This window comes from Podarcis filfolensis (assembly GCF_964270895.1).
Source record: "Podarcis filfolensis genome assembly, chromosome: 1".
In the NCBI taxonomy this organism is placed as follows: Eukaryota; Metazoa; Chordata; class Lepidosauria; order Squamata; family Lacertidae; genus Podarcis; species Podarcis filfolensis.
In genome coordinates, this window is record NC_139604.1 from 14,895,522 (window position 1) to 14,907,227 (window position 11,706).

Sequence of the window (11,706 nt, forward strand, 5' to 3'; positions counted from 1 at the left end):
GTATCCACTTAAGTACTGTAAATGGCAGAGTGCTTAATGCTGTTATTCCCCTCCCCCTTCAATTTAATTGAAACCAAACCATTCAAACAGTTGAGTGCAATTACAGAGCTCTCTGCCAGCCTAAGCATGAAAGAAGAACAGGAGGAAGAGGAGGAGGAAGAAGAGAAAGCTGTCTATACCTGAAGGAGTGTAATAATGGAATACTGAATGGTTTGTTGTTGTTTAGTTGTTTAGTCGTGTCCGACTCTTTGTGACCCCATGGAGCAGAGCACGCCAGGCACTTCTGTCTTCCACTGCCTCCCACAATTTGGTCAAACCCCTGTTCGTAGCTTCGAGAACACTGTCCAACCATCTCGTCCTCTGTCGTCCCCTTCTCCTTGTGCCCTCCATCTTTCCCAAAATCAGGATCTTTTCCAGGGAGTCTTCTCTTCTCATGAGGTGGCCAAAGTATTGGAGCCTCCGCTTCAGGATCTGTCCTTTTAGTGAGCACTCAGGGCTGATTTCCTTAAGAATGGAGAGGTTTGATCTTCTTGCAGTCCATGTGACTCTCAAGAGTCTCCTCCAGCACCATAATTCAAAAGCATCAATTCTTCGGCGATCAGCCTTCTTTATGGTCCAGCTCTCACTTCCACACATCACTACTGGGAAAACCATAGCTTTTACTATACGGACCTTTGTTGGCAAGGTGATGTCTCTACTTTTTAAGATGCTGTCTAGGTTTGTCATTGCTTTTCTCCCAAGAAGCAGGCATCTTTTAATTTTGTGGCTGTTGTCACCATCTGCAGTGATCATGGAGCCCAACTGAATGGTTTAGTATCTATAAAATATGCAGGGATTTATGATATGCAAAATGTACCATGAAAAGAGAAGAAGGGAAGTTATTGACATTTTAAGGTCGTTTAAATGAAAATTCAAAAGTGTAAAACAGATATATATATATATATATATATATATATATATATATATATGAGAAAAACAACAACATCAGCTTGTCCAAATTGCAATATTTACAGTGGTCACAACAAAAGAAGATTATTTATATTGAAACAGACCATTTATCCAGTATTGTCCACTTACCATGAACCGGTAGCAGCTCTTCAGCATTCATAAACTCTTTCCTAGTTTCTGAGCACAATTCAAAGTGTTGGTGCTGATCTTTAAAACCCTAAAAGGCCTTGGCCCAGTATACCTGAAGGAGCGTCTCTACCCCCTTCGTTCAGCCACTGACTGAGGTCAGTGCACACTGAGCAAACTGAGGTCCAGCTCCAAGGGCCTTCTGACAGTTCCCTCACTGCGAGAAGCGAAGTTATAGGAAACCAGACAGAGGGTCTTCTCGGTAGTGGCGCCCTCCCTATGGAACGCCCTCACATCAGATGTCAAGGAAATAAACAACTATAGTGGTAACTTGGGTTACATACGCTTCAGGTTACAGAGTCCGCTAACCCAGATATAGTACCTCAGGTTAAGAAAATTTGCTTCAGGATGAGAACAGAAATTGTGCTCTGGTGGTGCGGTGGCAGCAGGAGGCCCCATTAGCTAAAGTGGTGCTTCAGGTTAAGAACAGTTTCAGGTTAAGAACTGTATCTGACTTTTAGAAGACATCTGAAAGCAGCCATGTTTACGGAAGGTTTTAATATTTGATGAATTATTGTATTTTAATATTTCACTGGAAGCCACCCAGAGTGGCTGGGGAAACCCAGCCACATGGGTGGGGTATAAATAATTTTGTATTATTATTATCATTATCATTATCATTATTTCTACTTTGATAGCTTTCAAAGACAACCTTATCAGTGCAGATGAGTGGGTAGCAATTATTCCCTTGATTCCATGCAATATTAGCAACATGTATTCCATCTGCCAGATCCATTCCACAAAGCAATTCCATTGCAGGGATCTCTAATGCTGTGTTTCTGAGCTCGATGGAGCTTTCACATGAGCTTCCAACCAAATATTGCAGTGCACATCCATGTTGCCTCTCTCCCAATGCTTTTTGACAATGGCAGGGCTGATCAGATGGGTAGCAAAAGGACCAACCAGCCAAGCAAATGAAGCAGAGGAAAGAGACAGCAGGATATGGCAGTATTTCTGAATTATTATTTTTTGTTTCTGTTGGTACGCAAAAACTAGCTGGAAGGGACTGGGCCGTGACCAAAAGCTCCAAGATGCAGCAGCCACCAGTTCCATGCATCTTTTAGATATACACATGGAAGCAATAGGAGAAACCAGTCTTTATGTGGAAGGTGCAGTCCATCATATCCCAAGTGCTGAAAAATGTTGGATCCCAAGCAAATTTTATAATGTAGACTATTTGTTCACGTAGATTAATTTTCTCAGAAAGGTATTTCAATAAAGTGGTGGCTCTCATGTCGGTCAGTTCAAGACCTGATGTATAAGATGAACAAGTGAAATCTGTAATGATAAACTAGGTGAGGGATCTGGGATATAATATTCAACTTTCAGATTGGGAAAGGTTATGGAAAACCGACTTAAACTTCACAAAGACTCTCCTCCCTGAAAGAGAGGGGAGTGGTTGTGGGCGGGAGCCCGAGCACCGCCCAGCAGGGGGCGTTGCCCCCTGCCTCCAGCTCACCTGGCTGGCACTCACGCCCCCCCGATGGCCACCCAACCAGGTGCCGTGGAGGGGGCGTGTTCAGCAGCCTTTTGCTGCAGTGCCAGCCTCTCCCTGGCCTCATTCCTCATCAGCGTCCCATCGCAAGTCACCCACCCTCCACTCCCTTTTAGTTAGGGCTTAGGTCATTGGCCTTGCTATGGACCTTAGGTTGGTCGCCCTGGTTGCCCGGGGGGCCTGGTAGGAGTTTTTCCATTTGGCATTAGGCTTTTTGGTTTTTTCGCCTACCTCGTAGCAATCGTCACAACTTTTGTGGTATTGGTGGGTAGGTTAGGCATTGGAATAATGTGTTGTGTGTCGAAGTGCTAGGTGTGGCCATCGCCTATGCCTTCAATTTTTAGGGGTATTCCGTTAAAGGAATCTGGCGGTCGTGTATTCTGTCCGATGCCTGCTTGGCGGGAGGCCATGGCACGACCCTCGGTGACAGCAGGGGTGAGCCTATAGTTGGATTAGCATCAACAGGCTCCACCTACTGGTGAATAAACCCACTTGTTTCGATCCAATGCCTAAGCCAATACCTCTTCATTGCTGTAATCAATAAAGTTGTGGCCTTTTCTAGCCCATCAACCTTATATCACTTGTCCTTGTGTCTTCATTTCACTTCGCGGGGGTCGGGTCCTCGCACCACAACCTGTTGTACGCTGGAAGAAAATTATATGAAAATGATGTACCGATGGTATTTGACTCCTAGTAAGTTACCAAAAATGTTTAAGACAAGTACAAATACCTGTCGGAAATATAAAGAGAAAGAAGGCACCTTTCATCATATGTGGTGGTCGTGTAAGGTAATAAAAGCATTCTGGGAAATGATTTATAATGAATTAAAAATAAATTTTTAACATAACTTTTATTTAAAAAACCTAAAGCTTTTTTTATTAGGAATTGTAGGTACCAATATACCAAAGGAGCAGAAATTACTTTTTATGTATGCGACAAAGCGTGTTCTCCCTGAAATGAGAGCACGTGTTGCGGTGGGGTCTGCCAAGCCAACCCTCTGTTGCCAGGCAGGTAAATATGAGTTGGCCTGGGGCAACGATTGGATGGCTGGGTTGCTGGGGAAACTGCATGTTGCAATCTGGTCCCTTGAAGACTCCCCACAACAGAACAATTTCTAAGTGTTCCTCACACTTCTATTTCTTTGGAAATATATGCGGTACACCTGTGATTTCACACCTTTTGCATTTCATGATACCTCTGTTTCATTATAATAGCCGTTCTTTCAGGTTTTGACAAATTAATATTGTCTGTTAAGTCATTATTCTCCAAAGCTTCCTTTAAAATTAATAAAATGCTTTCACACTTACAGATAGGAGTGCTTGCTATGACTTTTTTTTTAAAAAAAGCCATTTTCTACCTGTATGATTAATCTGCAAGAGCATTAATAAATGTTTCTCCAAAGGCATTTGCCCTGCACAGCCCTATTAAGAAGAGAAGTAGATCAGAAAAAGCATTCACGCAGTTCATACTATGTGACAGGCAGCTGGTCTGGGCTTGTGAGCTGAATATTTAACTCTGGCGACAGCCAGGCCTACCTTAAACACAGAAATAGGAAGGAAAATGCTTTGTGGAGGTCAACCAGAGATAGAGAACCTGTCACCTTCTAGATGTTGAATTCCACCTCCCATCTACCACAGCCATTATGTTAAATGATAAAGGATGATGGGGGTTGTAGTTGGCTGTCCAGTAACATCTGGAGGGTCATAACTTCATGACACCTGGTGTAAATGGAAGCCAAACTACTGGATGCTGAAACTGAAATCCATTAGGCAGAAGACTAATTTTTAACAACAAACAGTTTTGATTGGTCAAAACTGACTTACAGTTTTGCTGACATAAGGTGTGGCTTTTCCCAAGCAATGGTGATGATTTTCTCAGGACTACCTGCCAAAATACTAGCTTTTTCCTTCAAAGAACTCCCCAAACAACCATGGCAATATGTTTGTGCATGTGTATATCTTAAATAGGTTTTGTTGAATGATCTCAAAAGTTGAACAATGTCCTGTCGCTCAACAACTTTCAGCAAAACCAAGAAATGCTCAACAACTTATGCATCCAGATTGTTGTTGAAACGTGGCAAATTTGGGTATATGTAGTGAAGTTAGCTTGGGGCGCGGGTGGTGCTGTGGGTTAAACTACAGAGCCTAGGGCTTGCCAATCAGAAGGTCAGCGGTTCAAATCCCCGCAACGGGGCGAGCTCCTGTTGCTCAGTCCCTGCTCCTGTCCATCTAGCAGTTTGAAAGCACGAAGTGCAAGTAGATAAATAGGTACCGCTCCAGCGGGAAGGTAAACAGTGTTTCCGTGCACTGCTCTGGTTCGCCAGAAGTGGTTTAGTCATGCTGGCCACATGAACCGGAAGCTGTACGCCGGCTCCCTCGGCCAGTAAAGTGAGATGAGCACCACAACCCCAGAGTCGTCCGCGACTGGACCTAATGGTCAGGGGTCCCTTGACTTTTACCTTTAGTGAAGTTAGGGAGCATACAGAAATACCTTCCTTTCATTCCTTTTATTCATGATTGAATATGTAATACTGCAATCAAATTACCGTATTTTTCGCTCTATAACACGCACCCGACCATAACACACACGTAGTTTTTAGAGTTTTTAGGAGGAAAAAAGTGAGTGTTATGGTGCAAAAAATACGGTAACTTCAGTTGCCACGTTTTGTTTGTGATTGACTATGAATCATTAATCTGGACACTATATCTCTGTTGATGCAGCCAGGGCCGTAGCTAGGGGATGGCAAGGTGGGCCCCTAACAGTGCAGGCAAGGGGGGCTCGCAAAATTGGGTAAAAAGTATCTCCATTAGTATAAATAAAAATATTGATTATTGCCTCATAAGAAAAGCTTTTAAATAGAGGATGAACTGAATGTGTAGAGGGGGTGGGGTTGGAGGAGAGGCGGAAAGAAGAGCTAATTTGTCCATGGCTAGGGGGCGCAATCTGGATGGTTATGCCAGGGGCGCAAGATCACCTAGCTATGGCTCTGGATGCAGCCTAGAATAGCATTAGCTTTTTTTGCTGCTGCATCACACTGTTGACTCATCTTAAGCTTGTGGTCCACCAAGACCCCTAGGTCCTTTTCACATGTACTGCTAATAAGCCAGGTGTCCTCCCAACCCACAAATCTTATATTTGTGCATCTGTTTTTTCCTGCTTAAGTGCAGAACCTTACATGTGTCCCTATTGAAATTCAGTAGGGACAAATAGGGGTTTGTGGTTTTTTTTGGGGGGGGGGGTTTCTGTTCTCAATATTGTTTCAGAAAGTGAACATTAGGTAGGGTTCACCTTGACATGTGAACTGAGTCAAATTTCTCTCCCCATTACTATTCTTCAATACCACATATATAAAACACAATTCTAGTATGAAATGCTGACATGAAACTTATGAATGAACACGTGTGAAACTGACATGGACCAAAAATAGACTGAGCCATCCATCCCTGTCAGTTAAATACAGCTGCTTATTTAAAAGATCTACTTTAAAACCTTTTCTGTTCAGGCTGAGCTTTCAACTATCTGCGACTGTCAGCTTTCCCCCCGAAAAGATTTCTTAGGCTTTATGAGATAATTCTAAAACATTACAATTTGTCAGTAGGTTCCGTTCCCACTAAAGGAAATCCCACCTTCACAGGTTCGGAATCCATTTCTATTATAGGAAGAACAGTAACACAAATATAGTGAACATAACTGAAATGAGCATTTCTCTATACAAGCTGCTGAATCATATGAAGAAGTTTTAGAGATTGTTGGAAATGGTGAAATATATCCATAACAGAATGTAAAAATTCCTTGCAGTAGAAAACCCCTGTGAGTATAAAATGCAGCCTTATATAATATGAAAAAGTGGCACAAATACTTAGAGATCTAAATTTCAGAAGGAGGAATAGTTTTTGATTGTGATTCGAGGACCCGATCCCCGCTTGGGGAATAAAGACACGTGGACACAGAATGTAAGGTTAATGGGTAAGGTAAAGGCCACAACTTTATTGATTACAGCATGTGAGAAGGTACTGGCTTAGGCATTGGACCACGGAACATTAGACTCCACCCACTCATAGAGGGGTGAGTCTGAGGAGGGGTTAACCACCAGTAGGGGATGCCTGTTGATGCTAATCCAACTATAGGCTCTCTTTCTGATGTCACCGAGGGTCGTGCCATGGCCCCCCACCACACGGGCATCGGACAGGATCCACGACCGCCAGATTCCTTTAGCGGAATACCCAAAATTGCCGGGGAAGGCGATGGCCACACCTTGCCCCCCGAAACACCAACAACACATTCCAATGCCTAACCGCCAAATACCATGAAAGCTGTGACGGTTGCTACGAGGTAGGCGAAAAAAACCAAGAGGCCGGGCCAATTTAGCCAATTGGAAAAAGCTCCTATCAGGCCCCCCGGTTAAACAGGGCGACCAACCAGAGGTCCATAGCAAAGTCTCAGGAACAGCTAATCTAAAGGGAGTGGAGGGTGGGTGACTCGGAGAAAGTGTGTGTGCAATGGTGGGGATGGCTGGCGGGGCTGCGTTTGAGGAGCAAGCCACGCCCCCGTCGAGCTTCCCTATTGGGTACCCAACCGGGGAGGGGCGTGGCACGCCAGCCCTGGAGTTGAAGCAGGGGGCGGAGCGCCCCCTGCATGACGCAGGAATCGTCTCCCGATCACAACCCCTTCCCTTCCTGGGAGGAGGAAAGGCTTTGTAAGAATTATCTTACTGCTGCCACCTTAGACCTTTGTTCATCTGGCTTTTCTGAAGCAGCTGCAATACCAGCAACACTTATCCAGGAAAGAGTGGAGTAGATTTATATATATAAAGAGAGAGAATAGATGATAGATAGATAGATAGATAGATAGATAGATAGATAGATAGATAGATTAGATAGATAGATAGATAGATAGATAGATAGATAGGCAGGTAGGTACATGGATGATATAGATGATAGATAGATAGATAGATAGATATAGATAGATAGATAGATGATAGAGATGATAGATAGATATAGATAGATGATGGATAGACAGATAGATGATAGATAGATAGATAGATAGATGATAGATAGATAGATGATAGATAGATAGATGATAGATAGATAGATAGATAGATTAGATAGATAGATAGATAGATAGATAGATATAGATAGATAGATAGATAGATAGATAGATAGATAGATAGATGATAGATAGATAGATAGATAGATGATAGATAGATAGATGATAGATAGATAGATGATAGATGATAGATAGATGATGATGATAGATATAGATAGATAGATAGATAGATAGATAGATAGATAGATAGATAGATATAGATGGTAGGTAGGTAGGTAGGCAGGCAGGTAGGTAGATGATAGATAGATGGATAGATAGATGATAGATTTAAAATCACTCAAATAAAAAAAAAGTGTAGTACAGTCGTACCTCAGAAGTTGAACAGAATCCATTCCGGAAGCCCATTCAACGTCCAAAACTTTTGGGAACCAAGTCACGGCTTCTGATTGGCTACAGAAAGGCCCTGCAGCCAATCGGAAGCCGCAGAAGCCACAACAGATGTTCGGGTTCCAAAGAAAGTTCGCAAACCGCAACAATCACTTCCGGGTTTGTGGCATTCGGGAGCCAAAATGTTCATCTCGCAAGGCTTTTGACTTCTGAGGTACGACTGTAAATCACCTCAGGAAGGAACTTACAGAATAGAAATTTAGACATTTTAACAATACAAGACAGGGTTCTCCACTGTGCATGGACGTCTGCTTTAGTTTGGGGGGAATCCCTTCTCTCCTCCTCCTTCACCCCCCCAGATTATAAGAGAACCCCCCCCCCGAAAACACTGCCCAGCAGGAGGAGAGAGAGAGGATTGTTCCATGTGGCAAGCTGAAAAGCTTGCGCAGATGGAGCATTCGTAAGTCCACCCGCAATAATATAAATAAAAACAGTTTTGTGGAAGAAGTTAATGGAAGGGGTGGGGAAGGTAATGAAATACATCATTTTATATACTTCCTAAGTGACTCTTAATTGTTTGCCAGAACCTTTGAAGCAATAGCATCAATACTTGAAGGAGACATATATTTATTCTTGGTTGTTTTCTATGTCGATTTCCCCAGCCCCTCTTTCTTTAGTCTTTTCCTGTTCCTGTCAGAGTGATTTCCTCATCTTTAATGTAAAGTAAACGGATACAGCAAACAGACAGTAATACACAAAGCTTATGAAATAACATGGTAACATCGTATGAAATGAGATAATGGAGCCGTGCCAGTATGATGCCAATTTTCATCAGTGTTAGTTGGCTCATTCCCCCACTGCATAGATTGATTCCATTTCTGCTAGATCTAGTCAACTTCTTCCATTGATGTCAGTAAAACATACATTTAATAAGGTGCTTAATGGAAATTCTTGAAATAAGACAAACAAATAAGGCCACTAATACAGATTAGTTACCACTTATCTCATGCCAACCAACTTTTCATACTCATGATGAAGAGTTGTGAGCTAAAAAGATTTTACAGTGGAATCTTGGGTTGCGAACGTAATCCGTGCAGGAGGCACGTTCGCAACCCGCAGCGTTCACAACCCACAGCGCTGTGTCTGTGCACATGCGTGACGTGATTTGGTATTCTGCGCATGTATGAGCGCCGAAACCCGGAAGTAACATATTCCGGTACTTCCAGGTTTTGGCGCGTCCATAACCTGAAAACGTGTAACCTGAAGCATCTGTAACCTGAGGTACCACTGTATTTCGTTTTAATAGATAAAGAAATACCAATACAGTGGTACCTCGGGTTAAGTACTTAATTTGTTCCAGAGGTCTGTACTTAACCTGAAACTGTTCTTAACCTGAAGCACCACTTTAGCTAATGCGGCCTCCTGCTGCTGCTGCCGCGCCGCCGGAGCACAATTTCTGTTCTCATCCTGAAGCAAAGTTCTTAACCTGAAGCACTATTTCTGGGTTAGCGGAGTCTGTAACCTGAAGCGTATGTAACCTGAGGTGTATGTAACCCGAGGTACCACTGTGTGATAGTAGTTCTGCAGTTAATTCACCTGAAGTAAATTAAATGTGAAAATTTGTATTTATTAATGCTTTTAAAAGGCACCTGAGATTGTTTGTACATGTAAATAAGGACTGATTCCAGAGATGGGGAGAAATTTGGTTTGGTTTCCATTTTTATTTAATGCCAAGCTACCTAATTTGCACTTCCAAAAATTATATGCAAACTGAATCTTTTACCTCATGTTGGGCGAAAGATTCCTGCATTTCAGGCAGTTGAACCAGATGTACCTTGTGGTCCCTTCCAATCCTACAATTCTGTGATCTATGAAGCACAGCTATTCTTTGAAATTTGCACTTGACTGAATTTTGTGATGCAGTTTTCCAACCAATAAATGTGTTTAAAAATGCATGTGATGATAAGTGTGCTTTAAAATGCATATATTAGTTGTAATTCACATTCAAAAAGTCATTATGTCAGGCAAAACGTCATACAAAAATATTTTATCAGGAGAAATGCAAGCTACAATGCTGATGAAGTTTCATAAGGCCCTTTTTAAAAAAGCAAAAAAAAAGCAAACTGATGCAGAAATATAGCAAACTGAATTTAGGATTGCAACACTGAGGGAAAAAAAAGCTTTTTAAAGTGTTCATAATTCAGTGTAAGTAATCATGAAGTATAAGGGACACGGGTGGCGCTGTGGATTAAACCATAGAGCCTGTAGTTGTTTAGTCGTTTAATCATGAAGTGGTGTATATTTGGGCAAAAAACCCTAATTTCACACATATGCTACTGGGATCTGACCTGGTGGCGACTGACCAGAAACAAGATCTGGTGTTCATAGTGGATAACATAGTATCTAAGAATCATAGAGTTGGAAGGGACCCAAGTGTTATCCAGTCCAACCCCCCTGCAATGCAAGGATCTCAGTGAAAGCATCCATGGCAGATGGCCATCCCACCTCTGCTTAAAAACCTCCAAGGAAGGAGAGCCGACAACCTCCTGAGGGTGACTGTTCCACTGTCAAACAGCTCTTCCTGTCAGAAAGTTTTTTTTCTGAATGTTTAGTCAGAATCTCCTTTCTTGTAACTTGAAGCCATTGGTTCAAGTCCTGCCCTCCAGAGCAGGAGAAAACAAGCATGCTCCCTCTTCCATGTGACAGCCCTTAAGATATTTGAAGATGGCTATCATCTCTCCGATGATGTATGGAAGTGAGAGCTGGACCCTAAAGAAGGCTGATCGCCAAAGAATTGATGCTTTTGAATTATGGCGCTGGAGGAGACTCTTGAGAGTCCCATGGACTGCAAGAAGATCAAACCTATCCATTCTGAAGGAAATCAGCCCTGAGTGCTCACTGGAAGGACAGAGCCTGAAGCTGAGGCTCCAATACTTTGGCCACCTCATGAGAAGAGAAGACTCCCTGGAAAAAACCCTAATGTTGGGAAAGATGGAGGGCACAAGGAGAAGGGGATGACAGAGGATGAGATGGGTGGACAGTGTTCTTGAAGCTACAAACATGAGTTTGACCAAACTGCGGGAGGCAGTGGAAGACAGGAGTGCCTGGCGTGCTCTAGTCCATGGGGTCACGAAGAGTCGGACACGACTAAACGACTAAACAACAACATCACCTCTCCTCTTTTTCCGGGCTAAACATATCCAGCTCCTCCAAGTGCTCCTCGTAAGGCTTACTTTCCAGACTCCGGATCATCTTGGTTGCCCTCCAGACCCTTGATGATCTCAAAAATATGCTAACCCACTGTGTGGCACTTGTGAAAAGGGGAAATTTCATGTTGGGGATCATTGGGAAAGGAACCGTAAATAAAACTGCCAGTAATGTTGTTATACAAACCTGCGGTGTGGCCCCAAGATTTTGTGATGGCCAACTTGGATGGCTTTAAAAAAGAATTGCTAGCCACGATTCTATGCTTTACCTCAACTCTCTGTGGCATAATGCCTCTGGATATCAACTATTAGGAAATCATAAGCGAGGAGAATGCTCTTGCTCTCAGAACCAGCTTTGGGGTTTCGTACAGGCATCTGGTTAGCCACCGTAAAAGCAGGATGCTGGACTAAATGGGCCTCGGGCCTGATCTAGCAGAT

The 11,706-nt window shown here is 42.9% G+C and overlaps 1 long non-coding RNA gene across 1 annotated transcript in view; it reads right to left on the reverse strand.

Moving 5' to 3' along the window:
• LOC310743573 overlaps positions 1–11,182 on the reverse strand; it is a 540,147-nt gene extending 528,965 nt beyond the window's left edge. The window contains exon 1 of the long non-coding RNA XR_014539101.1: positions 10,997–11,182. This is a non-coding gene — a long non-coding RNA (uncharacterized lncRNA). The remainder of the gene's footprint in view (positions 1–10,996) is intronic.
• Positions 11,183–11,706: the final 524 nt, after the last annotated feature.